Source organism: Schistocerca cancellata, chromosome 2 (assembly GCF_023864275.1).
Source record: "Schistocerca cancellata isolate TAMUIC-IGC-003103 chromosome 2, iqSchCanc2.1, whole genome shotgun sequence".
Classification (NCBI taxonomy): domain Eukaryota; kingdom Metazoa; phylum Arthropoda; class Insecta; order Orthoptera; family Acrididae; genus Schistocerca; species Schistocerca cancellata.
In genome coordinates, this window is record NC_064627.1 from 905,494,833 (window position 1) to 905,519,695 (window position 24,863).

Genomic DNA, 24,863 nt, shown 5'->3' on the forward strand with positions numbered 1-24,863 from the left:
CCTTCATTTTGCACGACAATGCGCGGGCGCATACAGTGCAAGCTGTGGCTGCTCTATTCGGTCGATGGGACTGGGAAGTACTGTGCCATCCACCATACCCCCCGGACCTAAGTCCTTGTGACTTTGATTTGATTCCGAAGATGAAGGAACCAGTTAGTGGCATTCGCTTCAGAACTGTTCCAGAGATTCGACAGGCAGTAGATCGTTCCATTCGCACCATCAACAGAACAGGCTCTGCTAATGGTATGCATAGCTGCTAACGTGTTCTACACAACGGAGGAGGAGGAGGATATTAGTGTTTAACGTCCCGTCGACAACGAGGTCATTAGAGACGGAGCGCAAGCTCGGGTGAAGGAAGGATGGGGAAGGGAATTGGCCGTGCCCTTTCAAAGGAACCATCCCGGCATTTGCCTGAAGCGATTTAGGGAAATCACGGAAAACCTAAATCAGGATGGGCGGAGACGGGATTGAACCGTCGTCCTCCCGAATGCGAGTTCTACACAACGCTAGTGATTACTTTGAAGGACAGTAACAGATGCAAACATGTAACTCTTTTGTAACGGTTGTGAATAAATAGTTTCCACTATTGAAGTTACAACCCTCGTAAAGAAATATCATTGCGATCTCGACTGTTCATTTTTAAATATACTCGTAGAATCAGGTCACTGCTCTCTGTGGACTACATTGGCAAAAGGAATGAAATTTTTTATGCCTACAGGGAATGGTGTCAAGAAAAAATCGTTATGTATTACACGTATGTGGATGACATTTTTATTATCTGTGTGGTTAATATTAAAGAAGCGGAACCCTTAGCCCAGAAATTAAATACCATGCTTGAATTTATTAAGTTTGAAACTGCATTTGAAAAGGAAGGAACCCTTAATTTATTAGATGCACGAATAACCAAGGAAAATTCGAAGCTCAAGCTAGGTATTTTCCGGAAACCGGCAGAGTTTTGCAAGCTTATAAACAAAGAAAGTTGTTTTCTGTATGTATGTTTTACAGATCAGCACAGTTTGATATGGATAAGGATGCGACAAATAAGGAAATCGGGCCAGCTGTACAGATCGCTCTCTGGAATGGGCACAATGACGGTAATATTAGGAGGAAAGGTGAAAAAGTTTTTGCTAAGGATGCCGCATACAGAATAGAACGTAGAGAAGTAAAACACATTGTGTTAACGATTTTTTGACCATTTTCACAAAAGATTACAAACTTCTACAAAAAGTTTAACGTTCGGGTAGGATACCAAACGGTGAACAATTTGGTGAACCTGCTGAGGCACCGTCTGGAACCCGTGCAAAATAAGTTTAGTAAGATGGTAGAATATAAAATAAAGTGCGGATAATGGGAATGTTTTTACATGGGACAAACAGGTTGAGAGTACAAAACGAGTTTTAAAGAACATGGGTATGCGGGAAACAGTAGTGCATTAGGGTTCCATTTAAAAGATAAAAGCTGTACACTAGCATAATTAGAAAGTAGCATGACAATTCTACACACGGAGAGGAAGGGAAAAATCTGGATATGTTAGAAGAACTGGAAATACATGCATTCAGTCTAGTGGCTCCAGTAATGCTAGTCAATGTGATAGGAAATGGTTTTTCAGTCTTTTTGACGATTTGTTAAGAGAGGCACGTCAAAACTATTATAACTTTTACAATATCTTTCGGAAGTTAGATATATAGATAACCATTTTCCCTTTACTATTTTCTCCTTTGGTGCCCCACAGTAGTTTTTGACTACCATGTTCGATACGTTCATCAGTGGTTCAGGAGGAAAATGTCTTCGGTTTCGACGTTTGACGTTTAGTCAGGAACTGCACAGGCAAATCGAAATAAGTCCTTTTGTAATTATGACATGTTATCTTTTTGAGATGTACTGCTCCTTCCCTATGTACTACTCTGATCAGTGAATTCAGACAATATTTTTCTGTAATTTTGAAACATCATCCTTTTAAGATGAATAAATACTTTAATATGTTGAAAGGTACGATCTCGTGCCCATGTACTACAGTAATACTTCTTTTATTGTGTTCATGTGTAGGCACACTACATGTACTTCTGTTGTTCTATTTTACTGTTTTAAAGGGCAGTAAACATTTTGGCAATAGACCACAGAATGGGACAAATGTCTTAAGATTTTGTGTTTGACAAATAGTCAAGAAGTGTAATTGCAAATCTAAACAAATCTTTCCGTAATCATCAACAAGTCACGTCTTTCCAAAAGAAAATAATTTTTCAAGAATATTGTAATGTACTTTCTTGTGTTTTGTACTATTGCAATGTGTGTTTCAATGTGCCCATATGCAGGCACGCAACATTTACGTTTGGTTGTTGCTGGTTACTGTTTTAATTTTTAGTAAATATACCGGCATTTGAACAGGCGCAATGCCGTATGCCGTAAACCGTTTGGTTTACCTAGCCCATGTGAATGCACTGAAGTAAGAGTTTTTCGTAGTCAGTTTCATGTGCGACATTGCGATTAGCCAAGTTTAACTTAGATGTAACACCTTTTGGTCCGTGAATGTATGAATGGCGAACAAGCTGTCAAGCTATTTTTGCTATGAAGTGGTGTGTATTGGCTCTAACAGTTAATTCGATTTTGTACTTTTTTTGTTAGCATTTGATATTTTATAAAAATCATATATAACTAAATATTTGTTATATTGTTTACACCAGGAAATCTGATTATGGATAGAACTCGAAATATGTCATTTGGAATGAATGCACTGAAAACAACATGCATGTGTTTGTGACTACCAGTCAGTTATACGATGAAATACGGTCTTTGATTGATTGTGGGACGGTAGTAAATGAAAAATGTGTTCAAACAAACTTCGGGCTTGCAGCTGGTCGTCCGTTAATACATCCTACGGTAATTCAACTGGATACCTACCACTCATCTTCATATGAGCCATCAAAGACTGATGAAGACTTTCTGGGTTCTGCAGTATATGGGTGGTCCATCTGAAGTTTCGGATGAGATTATCTCGAAAACTATACATCGCGTATAAATAGTGGGTAAGACAAGTTCGTTAGCTCAAAGGGGGACATCAAATGATACTACGCGTGACCCCATCCCACGCCCCCTTGGAGGGTGGGGGGGGGGTGGGGGGGCAGCGGCAGACTATGGTCTAGGGGTAGCGTCTTTGTTTCATAATCAAAACGCCTTCGGTCCCGGGTTCGATCAGTCTGGCATTAGCTGCCGCAGCGGTTGCACGCTCCTCAAGTTTGCTCCGTGAACGTTCAGTGTTTACGCCAGTGTTTTCGTGTTTCGTGCTCGTTTATTGACGTTTTGCACGTGAATTAAGCGTTATCAATTGAGCATTTGGTCTTCTTTCGTGTCATCTTTCTACGAAGTGCCGTTGGGATTTCGGCATTGTCCGAGATTTCTTCGCTGCAGAACACCATGGCAAACTCCGTGAGAAAAAACACCGTGATTTTCACCTTCGACAAGTACACCCGTCGAGTACAGCCCTCTGCACTTGAGATACACGACTGGATTATCGAGGTAATTGGCCTTCATTCTGAGTCTGTTCATACCATGCAGCTGGACTCTGATGAATACTGCATTTTTGTAAAGTTTAACGATTCCGCGAGTGTAGACCGCTTTCTGGCAAAATTTGGTTATGAAACGGAATTTATACACCGTGATGGTACTAAAAGTACTGTCAAACTCCGGAATTCCGAGTCTGTAATTAGGAATGTTAGGGTTTTGAATATTCCCATAGAAGTAGACAATTCGAAAATTAAAGATGTTCTTTCAAAGTATGGGGTTGTCAGGCAAATAGTCAACGAAAGGTGGGCTTCGCATTTCAAGCTGCAGTGCTTTAACGGCATTCGCTCCGTGGAGATGGAAGTGAAAGCAAACATTCCCTCCCACATCTTTGTTGACGGGCACAAGGCGCATGTTATGTACTCAGGGCAAACCCCTACATGTCATGTATGTAACGAGTCTGGTCACCTCCGTCAGGACTGCCCTCGCCGTGTATTTGTGCTAACAAATAACCTTACGCAACGCCGGAAATTGACACTCAACGATTTGTTGCCAGCCAGTAATATAACAGAGCCGGTGGCGGTCGTGGATCCTGTTACTACCTCTGAAAATGTTGCACTTAATGTTAATGACTTTCCGTCTTTAAAACCTGCATTAACTGCTGAAATTCCGTCCCGTGACAGCGAGATTCCCACAAAAAAGCGTCCTCTAGAGGACACTGAAAGAAATGTTGATGAGGACTCTTCCTGTGAAACACCCGTTGCCAGGAGGCCGAAGCCCAGTCCTGAAGAGCTGTTGAAAGTGGGAAAAGGAGATGGAATGAAGGTCGATGTGGCTCCCACTTCCGCACAAGAACTTACACCGCCATGAACAGATAGTGACGCAGCGGGTAGTGATTTTTCACGGAAATGTAACCCTGAGCCTGAGGTCACGGCTGAAATAACCGCATCAAGTGCACAACCCATACAGTGCGAACCGTACGAGGAAGTACCAGGTAAAGAACCTGCTGACTCCGAAGCGCAACGCCGCGCCGAAGGAGGAAATACACAAGCATCACCGCCTCGCCAGCAAAACAACACAACAGACACCACGCCGGAACCAAACATTGACGACTCGCAAGCCACGGCCGTTGCCCCATTCAGCCACCGCCGGCGGCTGCGACAGACACCGGGTCTTGCTGTCACGCGTCATCAAGCGAAAGTCACACCAGAGAAGAAAGATCAAGAAAAAGAATATTAAATATGAAGTCATCAGGGCCAACACTGACGAGAAGAAAGAGAATGGCCACAGTGACTTATAGCAATGCATTGTCAGGATTTCAGGATACTTTTCTTCTCAAGCTATTTGTTTAAAAGCAGTGCAAATTTTTCTAGGCAGTTAGTACATGTAATGGGCACACAGCTTGTAAAGATCGTGCCTTGTAGGGAAGCACGTTTGCTGCTATAATCATACCGAACCTCATCCCAAATAGCTTCTTCCGGTATGTCTGTGCTGCAAGCTTATAGCATTACTACTATTAACATTAATAAAATACAGTCACCCTTGAAATTGGCAGCACTAAAAGAATTCTTGTACCAGTCCGGAACAGATATCGCGTTGCTACAAGAAGTTGCGATAACGGAATTTCGGATCCCAGGATTTTTTGAAATTGTTAATGTTTGTACGGAAGCCAATATCGGTACAGCCATTCTTATAAGGGAAGGCATTCCGGTGACCGAAATCGAACGACTAGAATCAGGAAGAGCCATAGGCATAAAAATTTTCGATGTGACAGTGATTAACCTTTACGCCCCATCAGGAACTTCCCACAAATTGGATCCTGCGAAGTTTTTTCAAGATGAACTGATTTATTTATTGAGGAAAAATCCGTGTTCTCTTACACTAGGTGGAGATTTTAACTGTGTTTTAAACCAGAAAGATCAACAACCCAACTTCAATTACTCGCCACAGTTAAAAAAGTTAGTAAGTGATCGACACCTTAAGGATGTGTGGGAACTTCAGCACCCGACGTCAGTCGGGTTCACGTATATAACCAGCCACTCCCGCAGCAGACTAGATAGAATTTACGTGTCACCAAATTTGCAAAATTATTTATTAAACGTTGAGACTATTCCAGTGTATTTTAGCGATCACAGTACACTTTTAACTTGCTTTAATCTAAGTGTACAGCCAACCCGTCGATTCAGAGGCCAATGGAACTTAAATATCTCTGTTTTAACTGACGAAGAACTGGAACAGGAAATAAGGTTTGCGTGGACTATGTGCATCCGCACAGTAGACAAGCGCCCAACAGTCATTCACTGGTGGACAAGGAGGGCTAAACCAAGGCTGCGGAAAGTTGTCATGCAGTATAGTGCAGCGAGGCACAGGGAGTTGAGGAATACAATGGAGTTTTATTATAAAGTTTTAAGAGACTTATATCAACAGGCCCATGATGACGTAATTCGTCTAAATGATATCAAAAAAATAAAAGCCAAGTTATTAAGCATTAAACGGCAACAGATGGAGGGACTCAAAATTAAATCGAAAGCCACATCAGTCGTAGCAGATGAAACAGCTTCTCTGTATCACTTGGTGCGGCATGCTAAAAACAGACGTCAAACTTTAATTGATGAAGTCCAGACGCATACTGGTACGAGGCTCACATGCCAGAAACAAATACTGGACGAAGTCCACAGGTACTAGAAACCTTATATGCCCCTACCACAGTGGAAAATGCAGCTCTCGAGGACTTTCTCACTATTTTAGGTCCACAATTGTCGGGAACAGACAACGCTGACATCCTGTCACCTATTACTAAAGATGAAGTGCATGAGGCAGTGCGTAACTCACCTCTCAACAAATCTCCGGGACTTGATGGCCTCCCTGTGGAGTTTTATGCCCGCTACTGGTCGATAATTGGGGACAAGATCACTTCCATGGCAAATGAGGTCCTGAACGGAAAACCGGTCCCTGCAGAGTTTAAGGAAAGTAAAATAGTACTGATTCCTAAGAGTAAAGGCAAAACCAACTTAAACAATTTTCGGCCTCTTTCGCTACTAAATTCTGATTACAAAATAATTTCGCGTATTATCAACAAAAGACTCTCTGCCTTTTCCAACAAAATATTGAGTCATCACCAATCTTGCTCTCCGACCAGAACGATATTCGAAAGTCTATCTGCATACAGAGACGTCATTGCAATTACCTCAGTGACAAGTATAAAATGTGCTTTAATCTTTATAGATTTCAACAAAGCTTTTGACCGCGTTAGTCATAGATACCTCTTTGCGACGCTGTCAAGAATGGCTTTCCACCCCCAGATTGTGAACATGCTAAGGAATATTGCAACAGGTGTAAATGCGAAAATAGCAATCAATGGCCAAACATCTAAACCCATACAGATAAGGCGAGGGGTTCCACAGGGCAGTCCCTTATCAATGTTTTTATTTTCAGTATCTTTAGAGCCCTTCCTCCGCACTGTCCACGCAAGATTAACAGGCATAACATTGAGTGATGAGAAAACTGTCATACGAGCTTATGCTGATGACGTGGGCGTTGTAATAAGGAATAAGGAGGAGACAGTTACACTGGAAAGAGAAATCCAAAGATATTGTCTAGCGTCGGGAGCGACAGCAAATGAAAACAAAAGTCAAATATTGCATCTACGGGGCCTAGATCACCTTCTACTGGCATGGGCAAAACAAGACAACAAACATAAAACTTTCGGAATCACCTTAATGGCATGTCCGATGCGGATGGCTGCTTTTAACTGGACGGAAACTAGGAGGAAAGTTCATGGTGCTGTAATGGAGAACATCCATCGAACTATGGACCTGGTGCAAAAAGTCAGATTCATCAACTCCTGCGTTTTGTCTAAAGCGTATTTCACTGCGCAGGTATTTCCAATCCCTAAACTAGTAGCGAAAGGGATCATGTCCACTGTTACCAATTATTTATGGCGAGGAGACTTATTCAGGGTTGGTGCGACTACGGTTATACTGGATGTCAGAAGCGGGGGCCTCGGTTTGGTGGATATTCGCAATAAAGCGTCTGCTCTGTTCCTCAAACGGACTTTCCATATACTCAGAGAACTTCCACAATGTATAACCGCAAAGCTCTTTGAGGCTGTGACACCCCATAGCCTGCAAGCACCGATTGATGTGCGAAGGATTAATGCCCGTCTGCAGTATGTGAGGAACTTTTTCCTCGAAGCAAGTTATCTTAGTGACGAAATCAGAAGCAACACACGTATCACAGCGCGCGACATCATACTTGAAAGGAAGTTAAATGAGGGTAGAAACAAAATTGAAACGAAATTCCCAAATTGTGACTGGAAAGCTGTATGGCGGAACATCAACTATGCCGGGCTATCTACAGACGCTATTTCCGCATGGTACAAAACAGTTAATAATGTCATCAGCACCAACGAGAGACTATATGGGATTGGTTTAAACCAGACACACCTTTGTGGAAAATGCAATCTGGTGGATACACTCAGCCACAGATTCACCTGTGGTGGCAATGTGCATAACTGGAATTGGATCAGGCAACAAATCGCCTTTCTCACCAGATCCTTTACGCAATATATAACGCCGTCGCTCCTCCTGAAGACGGACATGACATACTTTCCGAAATTAAAAACCAACGCCATTAGCTGGTTACTGGGAAAGTACACTCCTGGAAATTGAAATAAGAACACCGTGAATTCATTGTCCCAGGAAGGGGAAACTTTATTCACACATTCCTGGAGTCAGATACATCACATGATCACACTGACAGAACCACAGGCACATAGACACAGGCAACAGAGCATGCACAATGTCGGCACTAGTACAGTGTATATCCACCTTTCGCAGCAATGCAGGCTGCTATTCTCCCATGGAGACGATCGTAGAGATGCTGGGTGTAGTCCTGTGGAACGGCTTGCCATGCCATTTCCACCTGGCGCCTCAGTTGGACCAGCGTTCGTGCTGGACGTGCAGACCGCGTGAGACGACGCTTCATCCAGTCCCAAACATGCTCAATGGGGGACAGATCCGGAGATCTTGCTGGCCAGGGTAGTTGACTTACACCTTCTAGAGCACGTTGGGTGGCACGGGATACATGCGGACGTGCATTGTCCTGTTGGAACAGCAAGTTCCCTTGCCGGTCTAGGAATGGTAGAACGATGGGTTCGATGACGGTTTGGATGTACCGTGCACTATTCAGTGTCCCCTCGACGATCACCAGTGGTGTACGGCCAGTGTAGGAGATCGCTCCCCACACCATGATGCCGGGTGTGGGCCCTGTGTGCCTCGGTCGTATGCAGTCCTGATTGTGGCGCTCACCTGCACGGCGCCAAACACGCATACGACCATCATTGGCACCAAGGCAGAAGCGACTCTCATCGCTGAAGACGACACGTCTCCATTCGTCCCTCCATTCACGCCTGTCGCGACACCACTGGAGGCGGGCTGCACGATGTTGGGGCATGAGCGGAAGACGGCCTAACGGTGTGCGGGACCGTAGCCCAGCTTCATGGAGACGGTTGTGAATGGTCCTCGCCGATACCCCAGGAGCAACAGTGTCCCTAATTTGCTGGGAAGTGGCGGTGCGGTCCCCTACGGCACTGCGTAGGATCCTACGGTCTTGGCGTGCATCCGTGCGTCACTGCGGTCCGGTCCCAGGTCGACGGGCACGTGCACCTTCCGCCGACCACTGGCGACAACATCGATGTACTGTGAAGATCTCACGCCCCACGTGTTGAGCAATTCAGCGGTACGTCCACCCGGCCTCCCGCATGCCCACTATACGCCCTCGCTCAAAGTCCGTCAACTGCACATACGATTCACGTCCACGCTGTCGCGGCATGCTACCAGTGTTAAAGACTGCGATGGAGCTCCGTATGCCACGGCAAACTGGCTGACAATGACGGCGGCGGTGCACAAATGCTGCGCAGCTAGCGCCATTCGACGGCAAACACCGCGGTTCCTGGTGTGTCCGCTGTGCCGTGCGTGTGATCATTGCTTGTACAGCCCTCTCGCAGTGTCCGGAGCAAGTATGGTGGGTCTGACACACCGGTGTCAATGTGTTCTTTTTTCCATTTCCAGGAGTGTATGTTAGTTATGTCATCCACACACTTGGGTCGGACAACGGGATAGAATTCCGCGTTTACATGAAGTGTGAATATGCAAAAATCAGCACGTATCGTAACCACATGAAGCACTATGGCAACATGCTGAAGATCATTTTTGAAAGAATGGGTGTTGGTTAAATATGTGAAACCACTACAACACCTTGAACGCGAACAAACAGAAGAAAAATAAAAGTCACTTTGTTCCTTATTATTATTTACTTTAACCTTGCTTCCGGAACTTTTTTTTGTGTTATTGTATGTGTTTAATTGGATTGTATTTAAACTGGTTCATAGTCAAGAAAACTGGTATTAAATATGCTATTATTTAAAAAAAATCCCCGCCACTGCCTATATTTTGATAAATAATCAGCATTGGTGGCCGAAGACTTCCGGCATAAGGAGCCAGCCTCATTCTGCCAACGGCCTTGTCAAAGAGGGCGGAGGAGCGGATAGGGGTTCAGGGCACTCTCTTGTCCTAGGGGTGGGAAATTGCCCCTAAAGGTGGAAGAATCAGCAATGATCAACGACATGAGGATGCAGAAGGCAATGGAAACCACTCCATTAAAGTCACGTAACATGTACCCACAGGACATGTGGCCTGTATTTGAAGAAGTGTCATGATGATCTCTCCATCGGCAAAAGATTCCGGAATAGTCCCCCATTCGGATCTGCAGGAAGGGACTGCTAAGGGGGAGGTTACCATTAGAAAAATATTGTAATAATCAACGAAAGGATAACGTTCTACGAGTTGGGGTGTGGAAGGTCAGAAGCTTGAACGTGGTAGGAAAACTAGAAAATCTAAAAAGGGAAATGCAAAGGCTCAATCTGGATATAGTAGGGGTCAGTGAAGTGAAGTGGAAGGAAGAAAAGGATTTCTGGTCAGATGAGTATCAGGTAATATCAGCAGCAGCAGAAAATGGTATAACAGGTATAGGATTCGTTATGAATAGGAAGGTAGGGCAGAGGGTGTGTTACTGTGAACAGTTCAATGACCGGGTCGTTCTAATCAGAATCGGCAGCACACCAACACCGACAACGGTAGTTCAGGTATACATGCCGACGTCGCAAGCTGAAGATGAACAGATAGAGAAAGAGTATGAGGATATTGAAAGGGTAATGCAGTATGTAAAGGGGGACGAAAATCTAATAGTCATGGGCGACTGGAATGCAATTGTAGGGGAAGGAGTAGAAGAAAAGATTACAGGAGAGTATGGGCTTGGGACAAGGAATGAAAGAGGAGAAAGACTAATTGAGTTCTGTAACACGTTTCAGCTAGTAATAGCGAATACCCTGTTCAAGAATCACAAGAGGAGGAGGTACACTTGGAAAAGGCCGGGAGATACGGGAAGATTTCAATTAGATTACATCATGGTCAGACAGAGATTCCGAAATCAGATACTGGATTGAAAGGCGTACCCAGGAGCAGATATAGACTCAGATCACAATATAGTAGTGATGAAGAGTAGGCTGAAGTTCAAGACATTAGTCAGGAAGAATCAATACGCAAAGAAGTGGGATACGGAAGTACTAAGGAATGACGAGATACGTTTGAAGTTCTCTAACGCTATAGACACAGCAATAAGGAATAGCACAGTAGACAGTACAGTTGGAGAGGTATGGACATCTCTAAGAAGCGCCATCACAGAAGTTGGGAAGGAAAACATAGGTACAAAGAAGGTAGCTGCGAAGAAACCATGGGTAACAGACGAAATACTTCAGTAGATTGATGAAAGGAGGAAGTACAAACATGTTCCGGGAAAATCAGGAATACAGAAATACAAGTCGCTGAGAAATGAAATAAATAGGAAGTGCAGGGAAGCTAAGACGAAATGGCTGCAGGAAAAATGTGAAGACATCGAAAAAGATATTATTGTCGGAAGGACAGACTCAGCATACCGGAAAGTCAAAACAACCTTTGGTGACATTAAAAGCAACGGTAGTAACATTAAGAGTGCAACGGGAATTCCACTGTTAAATGCAGAGGAGAGAGCAGATAGGTGGAAAGAATACATTGAAAGCCTCTATGAGGGTGAAGATTAATCTCATGTGATAGAAGAAGAAACAGGAGTCGATTTAGAAGAGATAGGGGATCCAGTATTAGAATCGGAATTTAAAAGAGCTTTGGAGGACTTACGGTCAAATAAGGCAGAAGGGATAGATAACATTCCATCAGAACTTCTAAATTCATTGGGGGAAGTGGCAACAAAACGACTATTTACGTTGGTGTGTAGAATATATGAGTCTGGCGATATACCATCTGACTTTCGGAAAAGCATCATCCACACAATTCCGAAGACGGCAAAGAGCTGACAAGTGCGAGAATTATCGCACAATCAGCTTAACAGCTAATGCACCGAAGCTGCTTACAAGAACAATATACAGAAGAATGGAAAAGAAAATTGAGAATGCGCTAGGTCACGATCAGTTTGGCTTTAGGAAAAGCAAAGGGACGAGAGAGGCAATTCTGACGTTACGGCTAATAATGGAAGCAAGGCTAAAGAAAAATCATGACCCTATCATAGGATTTGTCGACCTGGAAAAAGCGTTCGACAATATAAAATGGTGCAAGCCGTTCGAGATTCTGAAAAAAGTAGGGGTAAGCTATAGGGAGATACGGGTCACATACAATATGTACAACAACCAAAAGGGAATAATAAGAGTGGACGATCAAGAACGAAGTGCTCGTATTAAGAAGGGTGTAAGACAAGGCTGTAGCCTTTCGCCCCTACTCTTCAATCTGTACATCGAGGAAGCAATGATGGAAATAAAAGAAAGGTTCAGGAGTGGAATTAAAATACAAGGTGAAAGGATATCAATGATACGATTCGATGATGACATTGCTGTCCTGAGTGGAAGTGAAGAAGAATTAAATGATCTGCTGAACGGAATGAACAGTCTAATGAGTACACAGTATGGTTTGAGAGTAAATCGGAGAAAGACGAGGGTAATGAGAAGTAGTAGAAATGAGAACAGCGAGAAACTTAACATCAGGACTGATGGTCACGAAGTCAATGAAGTTAAGGAATTCTGCTACCTAGGCAGAAAAATAACCAATTACGGACGGAGCAAGGAGGACATCAGAAGCAGACTTGCTATGGCAAAAAAGGCATTTCTGGCCAAGAGAAGTCTACTAATATCAAATACCGGCCTTAATTTGAGGAAGAAATTTCTGCGGATGTACGTCTGGAGTACAGCATTGTATGGTAGTGAAACATGGACTGTGGGAAAACCGGAACAGAAGAGAATCGAAGCATTTGAGATGTGGTGCTATAGACACTGATAAGGAGAAGGGACAGGATGATAGGACATCTGCTAAGACATGAGGGAATGACTTCCATGGTACTAGAGGGAGCTGTTGAGGGCAAAAACTGTAGAGGAAGACAGAGATTGGAATACGTCAAACAAATAATTGAGGACGTAGGTTGCAAGTGCTATTCTGAGATGAAGAGGTTAGCACAGGAAAGGAATTCGTGGCGGGCCACATCAAACCAGTCAGTAGACTGACGACAAAAAAATAAATAAATAAATAAATAAATAAAGGTCGGTGCAATTCGATGAGACGTCACGTCACTTTCAGATTGTGAACCGTAAACATTAACTGACGAAAGTATAATTTATTCTTTAGTGAAACATGGCTCACTATCCTCCTACAGAGGTTGTTGATATGATGTTAATTTTAGGTGAATTCCATAACAATTACGCTATAGCTGCGCAATTGTATGAAGACCCTTTCCCAAACAGACGACATCCAAGCGAAGACATTATTCGAAATTGCATTCAACGAGCTCGAAATGGATACATGCATCGTCAAACTCGTCATCGAGAATACAATGAAAATTATGCTCGTACCCTTACAGTTCTCGCCTGTGTTCAACTGGATCTTGAAATTAACAGTCGTGTGATTCAGAGACAAAATGGAATACCAAAATCAACTGTTTTGAGGGGTTTGAAGGCACATAGTTATCATGCCTATCATATCACACTGAAACAGGCATTAATGCTGAAAGATATGCAAATAAGGGTGCATTTCTGCCAATGGGCGTTGGAAATGATAAGAGGTGACAATGATTTTTTTTAGATACGTTATGTTTACCGATGGAGCCATATTCAAAAACAGTGGCGAATTAAATCGTCATGATTGTCATTATTGGTCCCCAGTCAATTCACACTGGCACAGACCCGTTGACAATCAACACAAATGTTCGTTAATGTTCCAGTGTGGAATTTTAAATGGTTACTTGGTAGGACCATATTTTTTTGACCGAATTTTTACCGTGGAATTTTATTTACAACTAATATTTACAGTTTCTTCTACTGCACGTTCCACAGATGCTTTAGACACAACCGTCAAGGCAACTAAAAGTGTTTGTATGTACTTTCTGAACCTATGTGGAGGAGGAGGAAGGTCTATCAAACCACAAAACGTTTGAGCAGCCTTTTTTCCTTTTCCTATTGCACGCATTGCATACAATAACTTCAAGTTCACATCATATGAAGTATGCACAAAGTTCGAAGTCATTTATGAGTTAGATTTATTACAGGATCTACACAGAAAAACTAATTTTGACTCTAAGACCTTCCTGCTACTATGTTGTTCAGTTATCTCCAGACAGCCTACACCATCAGATTGTTTACATTTCACCACTTCCTTTATCAAAGAAGATATGATGCCCACATCAGCAACAACCAACCCGCTACAAACAGCGTCATTGTTAACGAAAATTTGAATCACCAGGAGGTGTGCCATGTGGGAGTTTCTTCCCCAAAGGACTGATATATAAGTTACTTTCAACAGTGTGGCTTTCCTTTTTCTGTACGGGTTACCACGGAATTTCTTTTTATTGCATTTCTTGATGCGTGGCATGGTTCGTATTTATTACACGCTAAAGGATATGAACTACCACAAATATATGTAGCACTTGGACAACAAACATTCGGTAACAGGTGATAAAACTGCTTAAGTGAAACAAAAGCAAAGATAATCATTTACAGACAATGGAAACCAACACTGTTACCAACATATACAATGCATCATACGTATAATCGCTGGAAACAGGATGTTCACAGTTCTTTTCGAAATAATACCGGTTTCTGTAGCAGAAATAAAGGGCGAGTGGCGGCATACATGACCGTAACTTTAAAATTTGGTACATATAGGTCATTTTTCATTTGAAATCCTTTAATGTATATATCAATGTAATCAGGAATGACTATAGAATTTAATAAAGTCAAAAAATTTAGATTTTCCACCATTTACACAGTATCCTTAATCTTTGTCGATATACATTCTGCTTGTTCTGCTATGACACTTTTACAAAATTATCAGTTTCATTGTTCATATTATTCGACTGTGTCATTCTTAATAACTTGTTTCTTTAAGATAAACGGAAATTAGATCTTAATTCTGTGTCATTATGTGTTTCTGTCTTACAGGACGATACCTATATTCTTCTTACGTAATAATTCATACGCTGTCTGTCCAATATTTATTCTTTGATTGTCTAGACCTAGAAGCGCAATTGATTCTGGTAACGTTCCTGAGAGAAACCCGAAAAACCATGATTTCTGGGCACTATGAATACCTATTGTGGTGATGCCCACTTCTATAATTTCTATTCAGTGCAGTCCGTTAAAATTTTTGCCATAATTGCTTAAGATGGCATTGTCGACGATCATCGCAACTTTTTTCCATGTCGTTAACCGTTGCCGATTTCCAGAAGTTCTAAGTTAAATTACTTATACACATATAATATGCACGTAATATCCGGCCTGAAGCGTAAATATAGTTTTAACTGATGTACTTTTAACTGATGTAGTGAAAACGTGCAAATGGTTCTAAAGTCATCGAAAGGGTCGCCAAACTATGTTTCTAGACAGCACTTTTTCAGCAATAAAACTTTATGACTTGCTGTCTTCGTATAACGAGCACGAGAGTTCCAAAGTCGTACTGCAGTGACAAAAAAATGGGTTAAGAATGGCGTAAAAGGTCTGAAAATAACTTAAATGGCGGTCAACCATAATGTAAAACTGGAAAAACTGCAAATTCAGAAATACATTTCTAATAACGTTTTACACTTTTGAGATACAAGTTACAAGCTGGCGTTTCGGTTAATTGCGATCGATGAGAAAAGTATAAAAAAAATAGGACAGCAAACTATTTTGCGTTAACCTTACATTATTCGTAATTGTTTGTTATTTATAGGAGTCAAAGCGTGTAAATGAGTCGAAGTATATAAATAAACTGTCAAACGTTTACTGACCTGTAGAATTCGCTTTAGATAAGAATCAGACTCTGCTGTAGTATGGAAAAGAAGGATACTATCGGAAAAGTACTCCTACCTGAGCAGAAAAAAGGCGAATACGTTCCTCTTTAAAAAATTCTGGCAATGTCGAGAGAAAAGAGAGGAGACAGTGCCAGTGGGAGAGAAAGAGGAGACAGTGGTGGTGGAGGAGAGGAAGTGGCAGTGAAAGGGAAAGAGAAGCAGATGAAGCCAACAGCAGTGGGAGCCAAACAGGAAGAAGATACTGATGGTCATTGAAAGACAGTTGAAGTAGAAGAGAAAGAGAGAGGGATGGTGATGGAAGCAGTGGGAGTAAAAGTAAACGGACACTTTGGAAATGAAAAATACAGATGAGTGTAGACCTTACGAACTTGGGATGGCCCGAACCCCTTCAGATCGGGTGAACTTTACCACGTAGATGTAGGGGAGGGCTCATGTTGGACCGAAATTTTAAACACATGGGTATAGGGGAAAACGTAAGTTGGGCCGTCCAGAACTTTTTTGCTGTCGAGATGTGGGGAGACAGTGGAAGTGGAAAAGAAAGACAAAAGGGACAGCGTAAATGAGAGAGGAGACAGAATCTGTGTGATGTAGGTCTACTGTAAATCATTGGGACAAAAGATAACAGTAGGAGAGAGACATATATGGAGGGTGGCACTGAGAGAAGGCTGAACTACATAGAGAGACTGGGTAAAAGTTTTTAGAATATTTTGTGTTAAAAGAGCGCGAACATGTTCACGTGCAAAAGCTTTTGGTGAGAATGGCGGAATGAGGAGTGAGGCAAATGGTTACTCACTTTTCTGTTAGTCCTTTGAAGATGAACATAATCGCCTTTTTGTACTCCGACAGAAGCAATTTTCCTCTGGTTTACCAATAATTGACACTACGACCCCTGTTATCAGCGTGAAGTTGCATCTCCCAATGGCATGAATGCATCACACAACTATTGTAACTGATCCATGATAACATGTGTATTGGTACTGGGATGGAATACACGTCTGAACTGGTCGCCCATATGTGTTATCAGGGGCAGTTTTGGGGATCCTACTGACCACGGGAGAACCTTAGCATTACGCAGACAGTTTATAGAATTCCTTGTATAGTCAAGCATTTTGCTGTTGAAAAATGGCACCACGACACTGTCGTATGAGAGCTAAAGCATGAGGATATTTGATATCCCTGAGGGTGCGATGTGCCTTCAGCGTTCACGCAATCATCATCAGACATGACTCAAAGTCACTGCTCATGGTTGCGTACATTATGACAAAAGGGTTAACACTGCTCTATCTCTCCAAAACATTGAAAGAACAGGACTTCTCCCCAGGTCGCTGCCATGCTCACCGATGATGGTCATAGGTGGAAGCGCAGAAGCGAGATTCAACTGTCAACACAATGCAACGTCATACATCAGCATTCCATGCTTACCAGTTACGGCACCACCAAAACGCCACCGTTTATATTGTGGCGGGTTAACGAGAGCCTATGCATTGGACGGCAATCCCCTAATTCGGCTGCAGCTTTTCTTTGGCCAATGGTGTGGGATGAGACAGAATATTGCAGTTAGTCCATTAAACATTCCTGCACGTTTCGGTGATCCCCCCTTTGTGGAGATCAGATTTAGTGGATTCGATCGGACCTATGACGATTGTGAGAGTCCAATATCGGACAATCCACATATCTGGCTATTGCACAATTCGACCAGCCGGCCAAATGACGATCCACATTGAGGCCCGTTTCAAACTTTGATAGATGCTGATAAAGTTGTCTCTCCCAAGTACGTGGCATCTCTGTATTCTTCACTGTGATCAGTCAACATCCGGCGCGGTTTGTGCCCCTTCTATTCCCTACCATACCAGTAATAACACTAATCACTAACAACTTGAATGCACTCTGGTAGCCCTATACCTATCACAGACAAACGCAAATCTAATTATGTAGATATCCAGTGCTGGTGTGTATGTGTACGAAGATACATTGACAATCAACCATGTCTTCTGTGTGCTTCACAGAAGACAGGCGCAAAGCTGAAACGCTTATGTGTCCAAATCAAAAATATATGATAAAGACTGAATTGTACAGTTTAGATATTACCAAGCTCGCTCGTATCCTCCAAAGATCAAAGCGAGTCACTTCATATAACTTATTTATTTTATTTGTGCCGTATGGGAAATTTTTCCTTAAAAGCTAAGAACCACGTCTTTCATTTATTGCTTCATCATAATCCGAAGCAAATATAATATTAAAAAACCGTCGTCTGAAGTGTGATTGCAGCTTGGAATGGCGTTGGGTCAAAACCGGAAAATATTATATTCTGACCGAAGACGGGATATTATTAACTAAATACTCATAAACTATAAGCCCTATTCACGGACGACCGCTGACAAAATGCCTGCTGATACCGTAAAAAGGAATGTGTTACACTAAGGGCGCAAATTTTAAATTTTAAATAAATCTTTGTTCTTAAGTGTATTTATATTCATTAACATGTTGTTTGTTGTTCTGGTCTTCGTCCTGAGACTGGTTTGATGCAGCTCTCCATGATACCCTATCCTGTGCAAGCTTCTTTCATCTCCCAGTACTTACTGAAACCCACATCCTTCTGAATCTGCTTAGCGTATTCATCTCTTGGTCTCCCTCTACGATTTTTACCCTCCACGCTGCCCTCCAATGCTAAATTTGTGACCCCTTGATGCCTCAGAACATGTCCTACTAACCGGTCCCTTCTTTTGGCAAGTTGTGCCACATACTCCTCTTCACCCCAATTCTATTCAATACTTCATCATTAGTTATGTGATCTACCCATCTAATCTTCAGCATTCTTCTGTAGCACCACGTTTCGAAAGCTTCTATTCTCTTCTTGTCCAAACTATTTATCGTCCATGTTTCACTTCCATACAGGGCTACACTCCATACAAATACTTTCAGAAACGACTTCCTGACACTTAAATCTATACTCGAAGTTAACAAATTTCTCTTCTTCAGATACGCTTTCCTTGCCATTGCCAGTCTACATTTTACATCTTCTCTACTTCGACCGTCATCAGTTATGTTGCTCCCCAAATAGCAAAACTCCTTTTCTACTTTAAGTGTCTCATTTCCTAGTCTAATTCCCTCAGCATCACCCGACTTAATTCGACCACATTCCATTAACCTCGTTTTGCTTTTGTTGATGTTCATCTTATATCCTCCTTTCAAGACACTGTCCACTCCGTTCAACTGCTCTTCCAAGTCCTTTGCTGTCTCTGACAGAATTACAATGTCATCGGCGAACTTCAGAGTTTTTATTTCTTCTCCATGGATTTTAATACGTACTCCGAATTTTTCTTTTGTTTCCTTTTCTGCTTGCTCAATGTACAGATTGAATAACATCGGGGAGAGGCTACAACCCTGTCTCACTCCCTTCCCAACCACTGCTTCCCTTTCTCTAAGTCTACAAATGCTAGAAACGTAGGTTTGCCTTTCCTTAATCTTTCTTCTAAGATAAGTCGTAAGGTCAGTATTGCCTCACGTGTTCCAACATTTCTACGGAATCCATACTTATCTTCCCCGAGGTTGGCTTCTACCAGTTTTTCCATTCGTCTGTAAAGAATTCGTGGTAGTATTTTGCAGCTGTGACTTATTAAACTGATAGTTCGGTAATTTACACATCGGTCAACACCAGCTTTCTTTGGGATTGGAATTATTATATTCTTCTTGAAGTCTGAGGGTATTTCGCCTGTCTCATACATCTTGCTCACCAGATGGTATAGTTTTGTCAGGACTGGCTCTCCCAAGCCGTCAGTAGTTCTAATGGAATGTTGTCTACTCCCGGGGCCTTGTTTCGACTCAGATCTTTCAGTGTTCTTTCGAACTCTTCACGCAGTATCGTATCTCCCATTTCATCTTCATCTACATCCTCTTCCATTTCCATAATATTGTCCTTAAGTACATCGCCCTTGTATAGACCCTCTGTATACTCCTTCCACCTTTGTACTTTCCCTTCTTTGCTTAGAACTGGGTTTCCAACTGAGGTCTTAATATTCATGCAAGTGGTTCTCTTCTCTCCAAAGGTCTCTTTAATTTTTCTGTAGGCAGTATCTATCTTACCCCTAGTGAGATAAGCCTCTGCATCCTTACAGTTGTCCTCTAGCCATCCCTGCTTAGCCATTTTGCACTTCCTGTCGATCTCATTTTTGACACGTCTGTATTCCTTTTTGCCTGCTTCATTTAGTGCATTTTTATATTTTGAATTAACTTCAATATTTCTTCTGTTACCCAAGGAGTTCTACTAGCCCTCTTCTTTTTACCTACTTGATCCTCTGCTGCCTTCACTACTTCATCCCTCAGAGCTACCCATTCTTCTACTGTACTTCTTTCCCCCATTCCTGTCAATTGTTCCCTTATGCTCTACCTGAAACTCTGTACATTCTCTGATTCTTTCAGTTTATCCAAGTCCCATCTTAAATTCCCACCTTTTTGCAGTTTCTTCAGTTTTAATCTACAGTTCGTAACCAACAGATTGAGGTCAAAGTCCACATCTGCCCCTGGAAATGTCTTATAATTTAAAACTTGGTTCTTAATTCTCTGTCTTACCATAATATAATCTATCTGAGACCTTATAGCATCTCCAGGAATCTTCCATGTATACAACCTTCTTTCATGATTCTTGAACCAAGTGTTAGCTATGATTAAGTTATGCTCTGTGCAAAACTCTACCAGACGGCTTCCTCTTTCATTTCTTAGCCCCAACCCATATTCACCTACTATGTTTCCTTCTCTCCCATTTCCTACTCTCGAATTCCAGTCACCCATGACTATTAAATTTTCGTCTCCCTTCACTACCTGAATAATTTCTTTTATCTCATCATACATTTCTTCAATTTCTTCATCATCTGCAGAGCTAGTTGGCATATACACTTGTACTACTGTAGTAGGGGTGGGCTTCGTGTCTATCTTGGCCACAATAATGCGTTCACTATGCTGTTTGTAGTAGCTTACCCGCACTCCTATTTTTTTATTCATTATTAAACCTACTCCTGCATTACCCCTATTTGATTTTGTGTTTATAACCCCGTATTCACCTGACCAAAGGTCTTGTTCCTCCTGCCACCGAACTTCACTAATTCCCACTATATCTAACTTTAACCTATCCATTTCCCTTTTTAAATTTTCTAATCTACCTGCGCGGTTAAGGGATCTGACATTCCACGCTCCGATCCGTAGAACGCCAGTTTTCTTTTTCCTGATAACGACGTCCTCTTGAGCAGTCCCCGCCCGGAGATCCGAATGGGGGACTATTTTACCTCCAGAATACTTTATCCAAGAGGACGCCATCATCATTTAGCCATACGGTAAAGCTGCATGCCCCCGGGAAAAATTACGGCTGTAGTTTCCCCTTGCTTTCAGCCGTTCGCAGTACCAGCACAGCAAGGCCGTTTTGGTTAATGTTGCAAGGCCATGTCAGTCAATCATCCAGACTGTTGCCCCTGCAACTACTTAAAAGGCTGCTGCCCCTCTTCAGGAACCACACGTTTGTCTCGCCTCTCAACAGATACCCTTCCGTTGTGGTTGCACCTACGGTACGGCCATCTGTATCGCTGAGGCACGCAAGCCTCCCCACCAACGGCAAGGTCCATGGTTTATGGGGAAGGTTCATTAACATATAAAGTAGAAATCAGGGCTTTATTTACTAATAACAAATTCGATAAATGTTCGCCGCATTTGTAGTGGAACACTCGTACTCTTCTAGGGAAATTTTGGGTAACAGTTTTTCAGAAACGTCGTAGTACATCGTTGATACGGTGCCGAATTAAAGCCGTAAATACTTAGGTGGTCGCGTGTTGGTGTAAATGAGAGACTTCTGAAAACACCAAAGAAAGCAGTCCAAATTTGTTAAACCGGTAGATCGTGAAGGACAATACTGGTCACCAAAACGGGAGTTGGCACGACCAGCAAAAGACTTGTGCAAGACCGTCCATGTTTCACAGTCTTATTAAAACGACAGTCTTATTGAAACCACATGTCATCAAGAGTAAGATCTCCAACTTACGAAAATGCGATAATGCTCGTCAATTTACGTGAAAGCAAACTTGCGTTGTTTTCAAAGAAAACTGGTTCAGTGATTTCTTCAAAGCACAAAACAAATTAGATTGTGAGACATTGGGATCCTTTTCTTTTCCTCATGAATTATTCGTGGATTACCTGAGCCCCAAATTCGGTAGTTGTACGTGTTAACGAAACCATAGAGGTGAAAATGAGACTCGTCGCTGAAAATGATTTTTGTCCTCAAAATCTGTAATCACTTTGTATCGCCCAGCTTTCCCATTGGAGATTTTTCTTCGTGTACATTGTTTTTTTTCCTTTTTTTTTTTTTTGGCAGATATTCTTAAAATCGACGTTCGTCGAAATCGCTTGTAAATCTTTTTATTAATTACCGTTTCGAAAGATCGGTGATGTCATCATAGGATCTTGTAAAACATGAACAGGAGTTGAATGAATCATAGTATATTGCGTGATTTTACAATCAAAGGTAGCAAGGAATATTAGCACGTCTTGGTACCTTTTACTGTAACAATTCAGATCGCCCCCAACAGTTGACACTATGTCAAACATATGTAAATATTGTTGAGTGTTCAGGATATTGAGCGCATGTCGATGTCAATATTTTGTGAGGATACAGTGAGGAGTGGCTACTGAAAAGTTCAATTGTTGCACGAAGACGAATAAAAACCTTGCGGCTCTCGCCTACACTGTGTCCAAATGTCATGAAGTTTCTTTCTGGACGACCGCTAAGAGCTCGTATCATGCGATTTAAATCAACAGCTGATCGAGTCCTTTCAAGTTTTTCGATTATTCTAGTCACAGTTGGAGAATGTACAACATTATTTGTACCAACAACTGGACGCACTTTACGATTCGTTGCAACCAAACATTCACCGATTTGACAGTAATGATTAATAAAAAGGATCGTTGTTGTACCGTGTAGCGCTCTCTGTTTACTACATCCTACCTGTCTGCAATCAGTCCCCCATAAATACCAAGCTATCGAATTATTTCAGCTAAAATGGAGTGAAAATCTCTAAGGAAGGCAATCACAGAAGCTGGAAAGAAAAACGTAGGTACAAGGAAGGTAGCTGCGAAGAAACCATGGGTAACAGAAGAAATACTTTAGTTAATCGACGAAAGAAGGACGTGCAAATATATTCAGGGAAATTCAGGAATATAAGTCACAGAAATATAAGTCACTTAGGAATGAAGCATATAGGAAGCTCAGGGAAGCTAAGGCTACATGACCGCACGAAAAATGTCAGGAAATCGGAAATAAATGATTGCCACAAGTACTAACTCAACATATAGAAAAGTCAGCACAATATACGAGAAAATGAAAAGCAAGGGCAGTATCATTAAGAATTCCACACCTAAATACAGAGGAAAGAGTGGCTGGGTGGAAATAGAACATTGAAAGTCCCTATGAAGGTGGAGGCTTGTCCGATGAGAGTAATTTGGAAATTTGTGGTAAGGTCTTATGGGACCAAACTGCTAAGGTCATCGGTCCGTAAGCTTACAAACTACTTAATCTAACTTAAACTAACTTATGCTAAGGGCAACACACACACCCATGCTCGAGGAGGACTCGAACCTCCGGGAGCCTCACCAACAGTGACAAGGCGCCCCAGACCGCGGGCTACGTCGCGCATCTGATGAGAGTACATGAAACAGCAGTTGATATAGAAGATTTAGAGGAACCAGTAATATAAACAGAATTGGAATGAGCTTTGAGAAAATTAAGATCAAGTAAGGCAAAAGGGAATTACTGAAATCATGGGTGGGTGGGGGGGGGGGGGGGAGGAACAAAACGACTATACGAGTTAGTGTGTAGAATGTGTGAGGCTGATGATATACCACCAGTCTTTCGGGAAAACATCATCCACACAATTCAGAAAATAGCAAGAGCCATCAAGTGCGAGAATTAACGCACAATCAGCTTAACAACTCGTGCATCCAAGTTGCTGAGAAGATTAATATACATAAGAAGGGAAAGGATAACTGAAGATCTGTTAGATGACAATTAGTTTTGCTTTAGGAACGAGAAAGGCACCAGAGATGCAGTTCTTAAGTTACGGTTGATAAAGGAACCAAAACTATGGAAAAATCTAGACCTTTTCATAGGATTTATCGACCTGAAAGAAGTATTCGACAGTGTAAAACGGTGCAACGATGTTCGAAATTCTGAGGAAAATGGGGGAAGGCAATAGAGCGAGACTAGTAATAAACAGTAGTGCAAGAAGGAACTATAAAGATAAAGAAAGAATTGCTCGGATTTACAAGGGTGTAAGAGAGGGGTGTAGTTTTCCGCCCCTACTGTTCAACCTATACATCGAGGAAATAATGGTGGAAGTAAACGAAAGGTTTTAGAGTGAAAGTAACATTCAAGGTTAAAGGATATCAATGTTAAAATCCCTGATGACATTGCTATCCTCAGTGATACTGAAGAAAAATTACAAGCCCTGTTGAATAGAATGAACAGTTTAGTGAGTACAGAATACAGAATGGGACTAAATCGAAGAAAACAGAGGGTAATGAGAAGTAGGAGAAATGAGAACAGTGAAAAACTGAACGTCAGAATTCAAGCAGACGAAGTTACGGAAATCTGCTATCCAGACAGCAAAAGAACTATGGGTGGAGAAAGAAGGATCTAGAAAGTAGACCAGCACTGGAAAAAACAACATTCCTGCCCAACAAAAGTCTACTATTATTATACATACGTAGATCTTAAACTGAGGAAGATGTTTCTGAAAATTGCTGAAACACAGTAATGTATGGCAGAGGAACATGGACTGCGGGAAAACGGTACCGGTACTGAATCGAAGCAATTGAGATGTGGTGATACAGAAGAATGTTGAAAATCAGATGGAAAGTACCAAAGGCTATGCATGAGGAGATTCTGTGCAGAATCGGTGAGGATAGGAGTACTTGGAGAACACTGACAATGTGGAAAAATAGAATGA